Genomic DNA, 18,430 nt, shown 5'->3' with positions numbered 1-18,430 from the left:
ATTCCCCTTGTATAATTGAAAACGTTTTTATTTATTTGAGGGAGGGATAGAACAGGAGAGGAGGGAAAGAAACCAACACAGAGAAGAAGGGAGAAAAGAGAGACAAGATAAAGTGAGAGAGACAATTCCCGTGGCGCTCACAGGAACGAGGGCTGCTGGAGACAGCAGCTAGGACCGGAAGTTCAATCTAAGTCTACCATGTCGATATTAGTGATCCGGCCACAATGGCAGGCAAGTTGCCTCACAATGTGTGCAAAAAGAAAGCATGGAATAGAGACTTGGGATTGGAATCTGAGTTTTCCAGGGATCATCTTAACTACTTCCCCAGGTCCTACTTTCCAAAATCATCATCATCTTTTTCTTCTATTTTTTTTTTTTTTTTTTTTGTTATTGGAAAGGCAGATAAATAGAAAAGAAACACACAGAGAAAGATCTGTCTGCTGGTCCATCGCACAAGTGGCCACAACTGCTGGAGCTAAGCTGATCTGAAGCCAGGATCCAGGAACCTCCCAGGTAGGTGCAGGGTCCCGTCGCTGTGGGCTATCCTACACTGCCCCCTGGATGGGAAGCGGAGCAGCCAGGACATGGGCTGGGACATGAACTGGCACCCATGTGGGTGCAAGGTCAGGATTTTAACCACTAGGTTATGGTGCCAGGCCCTAATATCATCATCTTATGGGTTCATGTTTCAACATAAAACACTTTGGGGAGATACAGCTATTCAGACCCCAGCCATTAATGGTCTGGATGGTTTGCTTAGGCCCTAAGAATTGCAGAAAGCATTTTCTGGGTGTCATTAGGAGAGAAGTTGGTGATCAAAAAGTGCAAACACCATGTACCTTTTTTCTTCCATGGGATTTTATTGATGTTTTATTCCATGGAATGCTACATAGTTTTCAAAATATTTTATTCAACAGCATCCTAACATGAATCACTTAATCTCTCTCAAGAAGGTATACCTGAATTCTATCTCTTTTATGATTGATTTTTTTTGGTAGTCTAATTGGAAATTCAGTTTCTGAGATCCCTGGCTCAAATATTGGAGTTTAAATCATCAACATGCTATTTTCTGACATAATTCAAAACATGTTAGATGTTTGCAGGTGAAGTCTAAACCTAGTAGACATTAACACAGGAAAGCCCAAGGACAAAACATGTTTTAAGACTCTGCTCCAGTTAGGAAGGGAATATCAGACTCAATATCAAGTCCTGTACCTCCTTCTGCAGCTGAAATTTACTTTCTCTCTAAGCCTCAGTTTCCTTTTCTGGAAAAAGACATTCTCCGTGTTTTAAAAGTTCATGGTTTTTTTTTGTTTCTTTCCCTCTCTGTGTATGTTTTTCATCATGCTGCTTTGCCCATTTTAGAAAGTAGCAAATAGAAGCAGAGGAGCTAACGGCAAAAGCAGTAGTCTCAGAGCAAGTGGTCCCTCCAACTTAAGCTTTACAAAACCGTAACTGGAAGAGACACACAGGGGGCCACACAATAATATCAATATACGATACTTTACATAATGATTTAAATGATCTCATATCCCTAGGCTGTTTTTTCCATTATCAACACGGTGATCTTTTGCTTCCAATAACTGTTTTGAAAAGCTTCTTGTCCACGCCATTAAACACCACAACTGCATCTCACGTTGAAGCTTTAAGTGACTGTCGCCGCAGCCTCGCCCTGGGTAGATTTGGTATGACAGCTGTCAGTGCAGCAGGGCACTTTTTTTTTTTTATAATAGTTTTATGATTCACCCTTTGAGATGAAGATTTGGATACCTGATAGCAGCCTATGATTTTCTCCCTATAATTTTCAGACTGGGCAAAACCAAATAACAACCTCCCGGTCTCATAGGTCTTATGCCAAGAGTTTCAGAAATGACATAGGTGGGAATTGAAAACCATGCACATTTTCCCCTCCTGCTTATGCTGAGCACTTTCCCTCGCTGGAGCTGGCTGGTGGATGGTGGGGAGCCGTAGGGTGGGGCCGACTCTCTTTCAAAGCCATGGCGAAGCTATCGTTTTTCTCCGGCTGCACCTTTGTGTTATTAAGAAGATGTTAACCAATAATGTGTCAGTCTAGTCTCAACAGTTTTATGACAAATATATGACCTTTCACATAAAATTCGTTCTGTGGTATGCTGAGCATGCTCTTCATAAAACCCAGATTATTTTTAAAATTGTTTTGTACATATGGGCAAAGTGAGTAGATAAAAACAACGCTGCATTCCATAGAAATGCAACTGAGCACTGACCATGGCCAACCCGACTGCCTGCCTTCAGAACTGCACGGAGAAGGCTTGGCTCCTCTTATGGCTTTTGGCGTTGACATAAGCTTTGGCTTTGATCAAAAAGAGACTAGCTTGGAGGTTAGAGGAATCTGCCTGTCCTCAGCTCAGGCTGACATGCTTTCCCTCTCCCCACCTGGCATCCTTATTCAGCAAACAGTGCTCCTTTGCCTTTCAAGTCAGCTCCCTCAAAAGCATCAGGTTGGAGTCTGGACCAACCTACATGACTGGCATTGATGTGGGGAGATGCAAAAGCAACACTCCTCATGCTAGTCCTGGTAGTAAGATCAAAAGAGGGCCATTCCATATTTTGCAGGAACCTGGGATTATCCTGAAGCCAGGGTAAGGTGAAAGAAAACAGGCTGTCTGTTGGTGAAGCAAGGCGAGTTTCATCCTCCATGATGTGTGTCAAGATGTCACGGCAGGGGGCTAAGTTCTGGTGTAGTGGATGCAGTTTATACTACTGCCATGCCATATATCACCCCATGTGCCATCCCAACTCGGGTGTCAGTTTGTATCCAGACTGCTCCACTTCTGATCTAGTTCCTTTTCAGTGGCCCAAGTGTTTGGCTCCTTTAATGCATGGGAGAGACCCAGGTGAAACTCCTGACTCTTGGCACCAGCTTCACTCAGCCTGACCATTTCAGCCAGCTGTGACATAATGAGTAAATGGAGGATCTTTCTCTTTCTATAGCTCTGACTTTCAAACACATACATGTGAAGAAATCTTGGTAAAAAATAAATACGATGACTTGCAACTAGCAAAATTTCCCTAGAATGGCACGCAGTTAAACCCACGTGAGCTTGATACAGGGCATACTACTCAGCTCTCTGAATAAAAAGGAAAGGAACCAGAATAATGAATACATTTTCCATGAGGTCCTACACTAACCAAGTCCCTCAAAGATACAATCCTCAATGTTTTCTTGCTCAGTAGATTGGATTCTGGAGTCAGACTGGCCAACGTATACTAGTGCTTTAGGTAATAACAATATGACAGAGTGGTATAAAACATAAAGGCAGGCATGGGAGAGGATGTGGGGGCGTCTGTTTTCCTAGAATTCATAAAACATAGACAGTATTGTTGAGATGCTAGAGTGGAGGGTTAAGAGTATTGAATTTAATAGTATAAATGTGAGGAAGATCTCACTCCTTTTTAAAAAAGATTTATTTTATTTTATTTTATCTTATTCTTATTGCAAAATCAGATATACAGAGAAGAGGAGAGGCAGATAGGATGATCTTCCGTCTGATGATTCATTTTCCAAATGACCACAATGGCCGGAGCTGCATGGATCTGAAGCCAGGAGCCAAGGGCTTCTTGCAGATCTCCCAGACAAATGCATGGTCCCAATGCTTTAGGCTGTCCTCAACTGCCTTCTCAGGCTACAAGCAGGGAACTGGCTGGAAAGCAGGGCTGCCAGGATTAGAACAAGTGCCCATATGGGATTCCGGCACGTTCAAGGCAAGAACTTCAGCTGCTAGGCCACCGTGCCGGGCCCGGAACTTACTACTTTTAGGAATACTGGTTGAATAGCACCTATCTGAAATATATTGGAAAAGAAATGTTTTGGAATTTAGATTTTTTTAAAAAAGATTTATTTATTTTTCTTGGAAGGGCAGCTTTGTAGAGAGAAGGAGGGACACAGAGAGATATTTTCCATCTGCTGCTTCACTCCACAAGTAGCCTCAATAGCCGGAGCTGAGCTGATCTGGAGCAAGGAGCCAGGAGCTTCACTTGGTTCTCCCGTGTAGTTGCAACGTTTCAGAGCTTTGGACCATCCTCTGCTGCTTCCCCAGGCCACAAGTAGGGAGCCTGATGGGAAGTGGAGTAGGTGAGACATGAATCAGTGTCTATATGGGATCCCGGCACTTGAAGTTGGAGGATTAGGCAACTGAGCTAACATGCCAAGCTCCAGAATTTTGATTTCTAAAATATTTTGGAGTATATGCTATATATAAGGAAATATCTTGAGGGTGAGACACAAGTCTGAATGTAAAATCCATTTGTATTTCCCTTATACCCCTGTACCCATATCCTGAAGGTGAAGGTAATTTTACACAACTTCAAAGCATCTGAGTTTTGACCATGTCTTCTCACATGAGATCAGAGGTGAAAATATTCACTTATGATATCATGTCAGCAATCAAGAATTTTCAGATTTTAGAGCATTTGCAACTTCAGATTGTCATACTCTACATTTCTAAAACTCGAATGAATGAACAAATGAATGAATTAGAAATGCTGAGAGAGAGAGAGATCATGCATCCATTGATTCGCTCCCTAATTTACCACAGCAGCCAGGACTGCACAGATTGAAGCCAGGAGCAAAGAACACCCTCCTGATTTTCTACATGGGTGACAGGGACCCAGGTACCTGGGCCATTTTCTATTACCTTCCTGAATGTATTAGCAAGAACTGAATCAGAAGCAGAGCAGCCAAAGCTAGAAGTGGTGTTACAACATGGGAGGTGGGCACTCAACTCAATAGTGTCACAACAATGACTCATAGTTTGCCTTTCATTATGAGCTGTAATGTTTTCATTGAATGCCAGATAGGATATTTTACGTATAAGGAAATAGAATAACAAGAACTTTAGTGTGAGGTTATGTGTTTATATAGCTAGAATTTCAACCGTGTTTCCTGCTTGCTACAGCTGTGAAGGGAAAGGCTAAACTCTCCTCTGATGTCCTTATTTTTGTCTTGCGTTATCTTTGGGGTTCCCTAGAGAATCCTAGATAGTGTTAGCTTTAAGCTCTTTCAGTTGAATCCCACGGTATTCTGTGAGAATACTTTGAAAAGTTTTTGGAAGAGTGCATACAAAGGCAAGTTTTTTTTTTTTAATGCAAAAAAGACACGATAAATTCATGCAGATTTTAAAAATAATAGGCGTTTTCCATGAACTTTATTATGACCTCTTGTTTGCATGCATTTCAAAAGTATGCTTGTGCCAGAAGAACTTTTCTTTCAATTCTATTTGCACAAACTTTCTGAAGTGCTCTCATATATACGCCCTGTTTATAGGAAGGTAAAGTGTAGGGTAAAGGCAGAGGTTATGCGATCATGTGGCTGGGTACTCTGTCTTTTTGGTGAAGCTGCGTTGGGTAAGCCTGCATCGCAAGTGAGAGGAGGCTAGCCCTGGGAGTTTGGTTGTTGATGAGACTCTGAGGATGATGTTCCTTGAGGAAAGGGTTTTCTTGTGGAAGCTCTGGGTATCTGCCGGAAGTGTCCAGAGTCTGTCCTCTGTCTCCCTTCCAGAGATTTCTTTTCCTTTTCATATCTACTGTGAAGACTTGGGTAGGTACCTGCAGGTAAAACTCATGAAATTCTACAACCTTGCGACTGTCATCAATTTTGATCTGACTAGTTTCTGCGCAGTTTGCAACATCAGTTTCTTTGTAAATGCTCCTGTGTGTCTCTGACTTGAGCACCGGTGTTTGCTGCCAGTTGGCGGAGATTATTTGTACCCACCTCTCTCCAGTTGCCAGCAAGCTGATTTGTCTTGTGGCCTCGATGATTTGAGGTATCCGAGAGTTGACTTTCAGTGTGAGCAGAGAAATGACAACTGAATTGCCACTACCCCCGTTACCTACTGACAATTTATTTATCAATGACTGTATTAAACACTTCGTATTTGGTGTGACACACAGTAGGAAATTTGCTCTGGAAAACCTTGTAATTGCTTCATTTCTAAACCTGCCTATGTGTGAGGGGTCATGGTAGCATCCTTTGAAGAGTTATGTGAAAGAATACCAATACCTGAGGAATACGCAGGCCAAACCATGATCTAAACAGCAAAAGAAAGCCCTGCTGTTGTTATCTTTCTGAAGACATATGCTTTCCGAGTTTTCCTGAATGATAACTGGACATTTAGTTCCGTAGAACAAAGGTCTTACCTTTTGATTGATAGGAATGAACCAAAATACCTAGAAGTCACTGAGATTTTGTTTTGTGGCAACGCCATTTGGATAGCAGGGCATACAAAGCCACCTCACTGATCACTGCTCCAATTCTTGTAAAGTAGCATATCTAGAGTGTTTGACTTTAAGGAGGAGGGGTGGAAAGTCTCCAATTTACTGTCAATCCCCATTGTGAAAAGGTGATGGAAACCTGTACCCCTAACTCAACTAGCCATCCGTCTACCAATCTTTGAATTATCTATCCATTCTCTATGTGTGACCCATCTACCCACTCATCTCTGTGCAGAGATGCTAACATTAATCTGTGCCTTCTTGCATGAATAGCTTCAGTTAACCACCTTTGTTGCAAACAAAGACTGTTCATTCAGCAACCTGCTAAGCTTCCTTTTGCAATATCAGCACCCCAAGCCGGAGTGCCAGTTCCAGTTCTGTTGACTCTGCTTGCTAGGATTCCTGCTTACATGCTTTAGGAATCAGCTCACGCACATGGATTGTTTCCACCCATGTGGGGGACAAGCAATGTGTTTCTCGATCTCTCTTTTTTCCGTCTCTCTGTCACACTGTCTGCAAATACATAAATGAGTAAATACATCTTTAAAAGAGAATTCTAACCTGACATGTAATACTTGTTTTTGCTGCACTTCATGGTTTTGTAACTTTAATCACTCTTTGACTTGTGTGTTTTGAAAAGATTTTGCCAGGCAAGAACACTAAGTTTAAAGATCTGGTTTGTTTCTTGCTTTCATTGTAAGCCTGATCTTCAGTGACTATCACCTTTTCTCTTCCTCTTGTAGCGGGTTACTTGCAACACCTTGCAAATAAAATAATCAATAAGGTCTTTAATGATAATATTTATTTATTCTTAAGGAAAGGCAACAATGCCAAGCATGTAATGAGTTGCTTAAATTATTTTACCTGATTGCACCAAAATAGAAAAGTATGGCAAGTGTGACGTTCAGAGCACATGGAGAGCAGAACATATGATTTAGTAAGTACTGATTGAAACCTAAAAGCACTTGACAACACTAGTGAATTTCCACCTCATTTATGAAGAATTCCTAAGATGACAAAGCACAGTGTGCAAGACTAATCTATCGCGGATGATGTAAATCTCAAAACAGGAGAAAAAATGAGAAGATAATCCACGTGTCCATATGATTTTGGCAATATCCACTGTTCATTTGTAACGTTTTAGTGTTTAATATGATGAAAGATGGAAAAGACTTTTTTGATTGCTAGGTCATAACGTAGAGGGAAATCCGAATTTAGGTTCATCACTCCACCTGTTGAGAACTATGTCGGTAGAACTTGCTGGCTAGGACATCTGTCTGTCCTGACCCTGATGCCACCCAGTGGAAGGAGTGTGAAAGACAGATAACGCACAGCGGCTTGACGATGATGCAGAGCAACAGAGAGAACCGCATCAGTGAAGAGGAGAGAGCATCAGTGTGGTCATTGTTAGGTGCGTGTTGCAGTGAGATAAGCATCCTCACAGGATAGCCAACAGACTGCACGGAGAATCGGGCGAAAATATTCTACACAGTGTCTCAGTAAACACAGCCTGGAGCAACAAAGAATAAGCGATGACCAATCATGTTTAAGGAATTTGGTGGGTGGAAAAATGATTATAAACCTGAATTCCTCAAGAACGGAACCTGTTGCCTTCCGTTCTCAGGATTTCATTTTCTCAGCAGGATTTTGTTTTCACTCTTTCAACAATAGTTTGGGGTGTCCCCATTCCGTTCCTGGGAAGACCACAAAATGCACACACCAAGTAGGAAATGATATATTCTAAACAATGAAAGGTACATTGGGCCTGGCGCGGTGGCCTAGTGGCTAAAGTCCTCACCTTGAACGCACCTGGGATCCCATATGGATCCCAGTTCTAATCCCGGCAGCCCTGGTTTCCATCCAGCTCCCTGCTTGTGGCCTGAGAAAGTAGTTGAAGATGGCCTAAATCCTTGGGACCCTGCACCTGTGTGGGAGACCCGGGAGAGCTCCTGGCTCCTGGCTTTAGATCGGCACAGCACCAGCTGTTGTGGTCACCTGGGGAGTAAATCATCGGACGGAAGATCTTTCTGTCTCTCCTTCTCTGTATAAATACAAATAAATTAAAAATAAATGAGTAAAATAGATAAATCTTAAAAAATAAAAGATACATTGCTCTATCCATTTTTGACTGGGCTCCCTACCAGATGACTAATTTTCTCCTATTGAAACAGATGCGTTTGCATCAGACTGTGATGGAGTACAGCCAGATGAGATGAGAGCAACCCATAGCAGTGAGCAGACTGTGGGCAGACTCCATGTTGGTTCCTTGAATAAGTTTCAAACAGCCAACAACAGCTGTCTGCTTCTGTAAGCACAGGTGCTGGCGGACTGGTTTAAGGTGTGGTCTGAATTTCAGCTGATTGGATCTGCCAAAGCAGATTCGATGAGAGTTGTGATGTGCATCCAATAAACTGATTGGGAGGAGAGAAATATCCCTGACTGTTGCACACCAAAGGGAGCTTCAAAACCCCAGACACAGGCCACGTGGTGCCATGGTTCCTGCTGGCTAGTGGGAGCTGCCATCGCCAAGCTCAGCTATTACAGACTCCTCTCTACGCCCCACACTTGATCTCTCTCTTGGTCATAATACTTGTGTAAAAACATAGAGCCCTAGAAGTGTTTTAAGCTTTTCTACTTATAAAATTATCACCTTATAGATGTAGAATTGATTGTATGCTCCAGATAGATTTTCATGTCCCCATACCACTGTGGAAATATTTATTTTTCATTTTTCTAAGATGACATTCAGAAAATTAAAATTGGCTATTTAGGAATTAATCGAAGAATACAATTGTTTAGAATGAAAGACAGAAGCAGTGCCCATAAACTCTTGTGCATCATTAAATGTCATATATATATGTCTTATTGGAATATTTTTTGTTTACTAAATATTTCATTTTAACAATGCTGTAAAGGAGTAAAATTATTACTTACTTTTTTCACAAGTGCCTCCTTTAGAAACATGTCTTTTTAGTGCCTTCTTTCTAAAAGTGATAAAGGATGGAAAATAGGGCTGATCATCGGGTTGCCAGAGCCTAACAGAGTTATAAACAGAGTTATAAAATTTCATTAATCAACTTACAGTTAAAAAAATTATTTTATTTTTATTGTAAAGTCAGATACACAGAGAGGAGGAGAGATTCATTTCCCCAGTGGCCACCACGGCCGGAGCTGTACCAATCTGAACCCTGGAGCCAGGAGCCTCTTCCGGGTCTCCCACGCGGGTGCAGGGTCCCAAAGCTTTGGGCTGTCCTCGACTGCTTTTCCAGGCCACAAGCAGGGAGCTGGATGAGAAGTGGGGCTGCCGGGATTATAACCAGTGAGCATACGGAATCCTGGCACATATAAGGCAAGGACATTAGCCGCTATGCTACAGTGCTGGGCCCTCAATTTATACTTTAAAGAATTACATTAGAGGGCCCGGCGCGATGGCACAGTGGTTAAGGTCCTCGCCTTGCACGCCCGGGATCCCATATGGGCGCCGGTTCTATCCCAGCAGCCCCGCTTCCCTTCCAGCTCCCTGCCTGTGGCCCGGGAAAGCAGTCGAGGACGGCCCAAAGCTTTGGGACCCTGCACCCGCGTGGGAGACCCGGAAGAGGCTCCTGGCTTTGGATTGGCATAGCATCGGCCATTGCGGTCACTTGGGGAGTGAATCATCGGATGGAAGATCTTCCTCTCTGTCTCTCCTCTCTGAATATCCGCCTTTCCGATAAAAAAAAAATAATAAAAATAAATCTTAAAAAAAAAAGAATTACATTAGAAATGCATTATCCAAAAGTTTCTGACATCATGAAAACTTTATAACTACTATAAGGGATTGGACATCAGCAACATGAACTATAGCGCATGAACTGTTTCTTGTTAATTGGAGGAACCAAAATTTTGTTACTTTAGCATTCTTAACTTATTTAACTGTCAATAGCCATGTATACAGTAAGCCTATGGTGTAATCATGCAACTCAATTTTATTTTAAAAAACACTGTGTGCAATAAAAGTTACTCAGTGTCACTATTTTTTTCCTTTATATTATTCTAATTAATGCATTATAATGTATAAGACACTATACAGTATATTAAAGGAGCATATTTTTTGTTGCAGGTACTTGACATGATCGGAATGCAATAAGAAATAAATAGTATGGACCCAGCATGAAGACTCAGTGGCTAAATCCCAGCGTTTTATATATCAGGTTCCCATGTGGGAGCTGGTTTGTGTCCCAGCTACACCACTTTGTATCTAGTGCTCTTCTTATAGTCTGGGAAAGCAGTCAAGGATGGCCCGGCTCAAAGCTTTGTACGCCTGCACCTGCGTGGGTGATGCAGAAGAAGCTACTGGCTTCTGGCTTCAGATCAGCTCTGCTCTGGCTTTTTTGGACACCTGGGAAGTGAACCAGTAGATGGAAGATCTTTCTTTCCTTAATTCTGCCTTTGCAATAAGAATAAATACGTCTTTTAAAAAGAAGTGTGAGTCATTGAAGTGATTTTTGTATACTTTGTTGGCCCCTTATTGTTCTCCAAACTGCCTCCCTTCTAATATTATGGTTGCATGTATGCAAACCACTTGAAATTCCAATTCTTGCATTTAAAATAAAACTGACTATTGGAATGCCATTTAGATGAACAGATTAATCTAGAAAAGCACACCCTGGATTAAAGGAATGGAGAGCTCTAGTTTGAAATGAAGCTATCTCCCAAATCATTAAAGGCTCATATTCCAAGAGGGAATGTTTTGAGCCCAAAACACTGAAATGGAAATGTTTATATAAACATGCTTCTCTGTTTACATATGTACATACATGCTACCTTGCCTCTGAACTGCAGGCAAGGCCATCCGTTTCCTCTAAGAGAGTGGTCCAGGCAAAGCGCTGTCTCTGTTTCTTCTCCTTCAGAAGTGGCTTAATTTGCACATGGTTGATATAAATGTAAATTTAGAAAGGTCTTCTTTGATTTTGGAGGGACTCAGGGTCCAACTGTAACCACACCCAACACCTACACTCCTCCGCTGTTCGCCAGCTCAACTTATCAAGAGAACAGGCTGACTGAGGCCAATGTACCCAGCAGGTGCGCTCAGGGAGGGTCCCCGGCAACTGGAAGTTCAAAACGGACCGTTCTTGTTTCAAGACAAAGCCAGCGGATCACATGGAAGGCGTGGAAGAAGACTGGAAGCCAGCATGGCATTTGGTCCCTGGTTTTAAGGAGAAATAGAAGAAGTGATCATGACGGGTAGTGCCTTCAGATCTGTACCAGCTGCTAGCAGATTCTCTTTTTCTCTTTTCGGTGAGCAGAAAATTCCGACATGCCACCCAGGTAGGGTCTACTGGGAAAAAAAAAAAAATGACATGGCTGACCTGAAGTCATTTGTCTGCAAAAACGTCTTTGGGATGCTGCTGAGAACCAAGGAGGATATTTTAGGAAAGGAAAGAAATACTAATAAAAAGGCGATGGTGCCCCAGGGTGTGTGGGAAGGAGGTAAGGCAGATTTGAAGCACTGCGGGGGCTCCTCAGGCAGGCTGTGCCTGTGAGCTGCACCCCCACTGGCTGCACATATCTGCGGGCAAAAACCTGGGCTCAGCCTTCATGTGGCCAATGAAAACTGACATTTCCCATATCCCAAGGTTAGCTTAACAGTAATTAAAGCATCACATTGCACACGATTCTTTCCATTATAATTTAAGTGGATTTTATGCTATTTAAAAAAAAACGATTCTAGTTCCCACTGTGAATAATGAATACAAATAAAGTTGAATGTCAGACCCGGAATACAAATCAAATAAGAAAAAACTGTAAGTATCCCAAACATCTGCCCCAGCAATCCCCAAGTGTCTGGTGCTCGCCGCTGGCCCAGCGTTGTCATAAACAGTGGCTCTGGTTTGTTTTTGCTATCAGGCCACCTCATCCGGCCACTTCTGCTCTATTAACAGTGACGAGGTATCTCCCACACAGACAGCCTTGCAGCTCCCACAGTCTTTGGGGGAATTCATTCATCTTTTCTAACCAGTTATGTTAGTGCCAAGAATTTCCGAAAAGGAAAGAGACAGACACACCTACTTGGAAACCACAAGGTCTTTCTGCTGTGATGTTTCCTTTGTACCGCTGAATGTGTGGGGACTTTTTTTTTTTTTTTTTTCTCAGTTCGTTTCTATACGTCCCATCCATGTGCGTGCTTAGAAATGCCCCGGGTTTTTCTGAATCCCTGAGAAGGGATGTTTAGAGTGGTGCCCCACTCCAATTGTGGATGCGATGCTGTCATGTTCTGACGCTAAGCAACACAACAGAAGGTTTAAATCAGCACATCCAGCTCGTCTCATTGTCGTTGCGTGAAATAGGAAGGCAAATTGGAAACAGAGCGTCACACGGGCTAAGGTTGAATGATATTGCCAAAAAGGTTGAGCTCTCGTGACTCCAATTATAAGGGGTCCTAGGAGGGGCAGATTTGAGTGTCTTGCTGCCTTTTCCCCCCGTGGACATCTGAAAGGCAGAAGCCGGGGAGAGAAGCCGTTCACTGGAATGCACAGAAGACTGGTCACAGGGACATCACTTTGTTTCTTTATTACTATTATTGCTAGACTGAGAAGCATTCATTTTGTCATACAGATGGTCATCTATGTTGGAAGCTCACGAAAGAACTCTTAACTAGTGGAGAGATTATTCTAAATTTAGGAAAGCATCAACTCCCTAATGCTAAAGGTGGAGGCGTGCTGCTAAACATATTAGTATTTCTTAATTCAAACACCTGTTCTGCCCGGACGATACCTACAAAAGCTGTTCTCTGCTGCCCGCATCTCCATTTCAGATTGAATCTCACTATAAATTCATCTCATGTTAATTTATGTGCAAGCAAAGACACACACATTTTAAATATCCGAAATGCTGGAAATAAACTTATTTTTAATTTTGTGCTTGTTTTCCATTTGTCAACCAGCAAATGAAAGGCCTGAATAAATCATGCACTAATTGCCAGCGGTGCTAAATTTAGTGTGAGATCTGGAATCCTTTTGATCAAAACCGCTGAATATAAAATCATCGTCAGCTCTCTAGGCAACTTTATCCGCCTTTCTATTCTCCATCTGTCAGTCACCTGGGAATTTGTGAACTATTCCATATGTCAGGCTTGTCAATCACAATGGGATGTGGGAACTATCTGCCTACTGCATAGGAATTCTTGTTAAAAAATTAATCTACATTAAACTAGTAGTTCTGTATTTTGAATACCATATTGTTTGGTGTTTTGAAATTGTTTTTCTCTATAGAGTGTTGATGGAAATAAGCTTGTTTAAATAATAGAGATCAAAAGTTTTATTTAAACAATGCAAACAAATTGTTACACATGTATGGGTATCTGTGTTATATGTATCCAATGATATTGTGCATGTATAACATGACATTCAAAATAGAATTACCCTATTGTGAGAACATTGGATCTGAAAGAAGCTTATCTTACCTATTGTTATTATAGACATATAAAAATTAAAAAGTCATTTAGCCATTCATGTCTTACTATTTTGGGATTTGTAGGATTAGCAAAATATGTCTGAAAGAAAAGTCTAACCAAGTATGTTTACTTTTAATCATCAATGTATTTAAAATAGTCAAGTATCTCATTTAAATTAAAATGCAAAAAAATCATAGGCATCATAAAATCATAGTTTTTGTAACCTTGCTGTCAATCGGCCAGAAAAATTCAAAACTCCTGTAAATCATATATAATATAGAATGTTTAAGTGTCAACCACATTTTAACTTGAAATGTTTACAGTTCATATTTTAACCCAAGTTACTTCTGAAAGAATTTGAGATGGCGTGAGCAAAAGTAATGAGATATCAGAGAAAGATCAAATCAACATCATGGAAAAAAAAAAGGAAAATGATGCCAGAAATCCAAATTTATGTATAGAGCTTAAGCGTCTGCATCCTTGGATGACACAAGAAAGTGTTGTATTGCACAAGGATGTGTTTTTGCTGCCTGAAGTCCCATGTTTGTGACATGCAGGCACAAAGTAAAACTAAGCCATGTGATAGTTGGGAGGGTGAGATAATATATTTGGAACATTTTTAAATAGAAACCCTAGAAGATAGAAAATGTTGAGTAATTGTTAACCTTCTAGACTGTCATTGCAGTAGCCTGCAGGGAGGTCAAGGAAGAAGATTGGTGAATGGAAATGGCAAGAGAGACCTTGCAGGAGCTGAATACTCTTGAATCTACCAGAGGAAAGAATCATTATAAGGAATGCAGGACTCTGAGAACCGTGGGTTTCCTCAATTCTCCATTAAACTCCCCTTTTTTGTATCCTAGAGGTTACCAAGCTTCCTTTCACAAAGCCTGAAAGCACAGCAAGCCCCAGGTCTCAGCTCAGGTACCAAGTCAGTGAATGCTCTTTCACTTCTGTCCCTAAGACCCTGTTCTTGTTCTCAATGCTAGCAATGCAATCAGTCACCGGATTTGTGCATAGGAATCCACCTTTCTGTCTTTTACATGAACATGCACTTGAAAGACTTGGATAAGTATTGATCATTCTCACCGAAGAGAACATTTTTCATGTTCAGGAACCCAAGTCTGATTTGATTGCTCCCAAGTCCAAGATGGGTACGGAATAGATGGCCAATGCGTTTTGGGATCAACTAACCTATGGACAAGCATTTGGCCTGTGGTTAAGAAGCCATTAAGGTAAGTCTGTCTGGTATTGGAGATCCTGGGTTTGATGCTCCACCCTGGCTCCTGAGTTCAGCTGGATGCAGAAGCGATGATGTAATTCTGTTCCTATCCTGGACTGGCAATGTGTTAAACTTGGCTTGATTTTCACACGTATGGCCTTTTCAAGCCCATGCCAAACTATTACAAATATTTGGAGAATGAGCAAGCAGACTGGAGAAGCTTCGCTCTGTCTCTCTCTTTCAACTGTGTCTCAAATAATTTCTAAAAAAAGAAAAATTTTAAAAAAGCCTAATGTGAAGCAATTTTTCAAAGTAAATAAAGACAGGAAAAGTATGTAAAAGAAGGAAAAAATCAATAAAGTGGCAGCATTCCCCATCTTTTATTATGATTCATGTATCTCCTAATAGAAAAAAAAAAACCAAAGAGAGCTACACAGTTTTATAAATATTGATGGAAAACTAATCTACCAAATTCAAGGAAACTGAATCCAGCAGCACATTAAGAGAATTTAACATCATGATCAATAACCAATTGAGATTTCTTCTCAGAAAACAAATCTAGTTTAAAATATGAAAAGCAATCACTCAGAGTAGAACAACAGAGGAAAACAGAAACAATTATCTTAACTAGAGAACAACACTATCTCATCATGAAACAGAACAGAGGGAAAGTAAGAATATTTTCTTAACAGAATAAAGATCACTTATACAAAATCTAAAGCTATTATCGTGTTCAATAGTGGAAGACTGAAAATATTTTCTGATGAAGAGCATGCCAAGGATGCTGATTCTGTTTCTTCTTTTGAAGAGAGAGGGGCAGGAGAGGTTAGGTGGGGGTGGGGAGAGAGCAGCACGCAATGGGTCACTTTCTCAGGGCACACAAGAGCAGCAGGTGCACCAAGCCGGAGCCAGGAGGCAGGGACTCCAGCTGCATCTCCTACATGCATGGCAGAATCTTGAAGACTTGGACTATCATTGGCTGCTTTCTAATAGTGTTAGTAGGAATCTAATTAGAAGCGTGGAGTAGCTGGGAACCTCAAATGATAGCTTTGCTCGCTGTGCCACAATGTCTGTCCTCAAGGATGCCCAATGTCATCATGTTTGTTGGGCATTTACTGGAGGTTGTAGCCAAAGCAGTTAGGCAAGAAAACTGGTACTAACGTAGCTGAACTGGAAAGGAAGTCATAAAGCTACCTGTGCTCTCAGACGGTTCTATGCATCGGAATTCCTAGAGATTTTATACACACACATGCACACTCATTCACACACGTACACACGAACTGGTAGGACCATTATGTGAGTTCTTCGACGATTCAAAAGATGAGCATCAGAAAGCGTGAATTTCTTTTAATACCTGAGAATGTCAGTCTGAATAAAAATTAAGAAAGCAATTGCATTGCGTTAACATTTAAAAGAATGAAAGAATTAGGTACAGATTCAACCAAAGAGGAGAAAGTTTTGCATACTGAAAACTACGAATTCCTAGTAAAAAATATCAAAAAGATATAAACACATTAAAATATACCTTAGATTAGTGGATAGGAGGATGATGTGTTTGAAAAGATCCTAATATGAAAACAGACAAATTCAGCATAACACATGCCAAAGTCTCGATTGTATTCTTCATGCAAACAGCAAAACCAGCCTTAAAACTGATATGGACACTCAAAGGAAAACAGCCAAAATAATCTTAACTAAAGCACAAAGTTGGGGAATTCACAAATTTCTGGTCTGAAAACTTCTGAATGTACAGCAGTCAGCGGTACGTGAACTTGTATGAAGTCATAAACAGGACAGACTAAGGAGCTCAAAGAAACCTCAAACGGTCAGTTCTGACAGGGGCACCGAGATCACCCCTCTTGGGAGACAAGTCTTTGCAACGATTATAGATGCGTGCATTGAAAAAATTAACCGCCCCCCAAATTTGTAAAGCGCCTTGTATGTGTGTATTTTATAACAAAAGCAGTAAAAAAGTTCAATCCATTTGCAGTTGAACAGAAGCTGAGAGAATTCATTATTAGTTGAACTGCTGTGCTAGAAATTCAAAAGGAAGTTCTGAAAGCTGTAACAAAGCGATACCAAGTAGTTATTCAATTATACGTTAGAAGAAAGATGATTAGAAATGTTAATAGTGAGAGACTATACAAACATGTGCATGTGTTGTGCATGGTTTTTTTTTAAAAGATTCATTTTATTTATTTCTTTATTTTTATTGGAAACTCAGATATACAGAGAGGAGGAGAGACAGAGAGGAGATCTTCCATCTGATGGTTCACTCCCTAAGTGGCTGCAATGGCTAGAGCTGCACCAATCTGAAGCCAGGAGCCAGGAGTTCTTCCAGGTTTCCCACGTGAGTCAGGGTCCCAAGGCTTTGGGCCATCCTAGACTGCTTTCTCTGGCTTCAAGCAGAGAGCTGGATGGGAAGCCGGGCCACCAAGGTTAGAATCAGCGACCATATGGGATCCCGGTATTCGAAAGGTGAGGACTTTAGACACTTGGCTACTGCACTGGGCCCCCAGCATGTTTTTAATATATATATATATATACAGTTACCTATATATATATTTGTACAAATAGGTATACATCCCTACATATATGGATATGGATCTATGTTTACGAGCTTATCTGCCTCTTTGTTTATGTTAGTATAGGGGTGTGCTTCAGTATCTCCCAACAGGATATTCAAATAAGGCTGAACTGTCTATATGTATTTATACAGCGTATCAGTAGATGTATAAATTTTGTACATATAGATTGTATCTACTGATAAACTGTGTGAAATAAAAACAATAAGAGATTAACAATAAAATCTGATAGTAAAATAAACATATTAATGGGCTTTTTCCCCCAAAGTATCTTACTGTAATGTACACACATTTATGATGATATGCAATGATGCAATGATTACATCATGAGATAAATAATGTGAGATTAATGACTCAAGGTTGACGTATTATGTAAAGGTTCTTTAATATCAGCAGGGAAATGGGAGATCCAAAAATGCAGATAGCTACTAAGTTATAAATGAGTGGGTAGTGTAAACAACATGGGCATATTGGACGAATAGATAATTCATTTCACAGGCAGGGTAAGTACTTTGAATGCTGATCAACTCAAAAATTATGAGTTGCTTATTTCGGCAATTTCTATTCAATATTTTGAACTGAACGTGACCACGTTTAATCAAAACAATAGACCATCAAGCTATATTTAGGATATTGTAGATGCATATATTTGCCTTTAAATATGTCATTGTATAAGGGAAGAATCGTAATATATATATTGCTGAAAATAAAACAAATACATATGCAATTTGTATTTATTGTGTAGCAAATACACAAAAAATGGGTGCGAAACCAGGATCACATTGCAAAAAGCAGTATTTTAAAGAGAATTAAGTCAATCTCAACCTTTGGTAGATTTAGGAAATCAGATGAATAATTCAATTTCAGCAGAAACTACTAGTAAAATAAATGAAACATAAGGGATAAGAAAGCCAAAGCAATCTAAACTAATTTCAAATTATG

Source organism: Ochotona curzoniae, unplaced genomic scaffold (genome assembly GCF_017591425.1).
Source record: "Ochotona curzoniae isolate NIBS_2020 unplaced genomic scaffold, NIBS_Ocur_1.0 contig_883, whole genome shotgun sequence".
NCBI classification, from domain to species: domain Eukaryota; kingdom Metazoa; phylum Chordata; class Mammalia; order Lagomorpha; family Ochotonidae; genus Ochotona; species Ochotona curzoniae.
The sequence above is the reverse complement of the archived record's forward strand: the minus strand, read 5'-3'. Positions refer to the sequence as shown.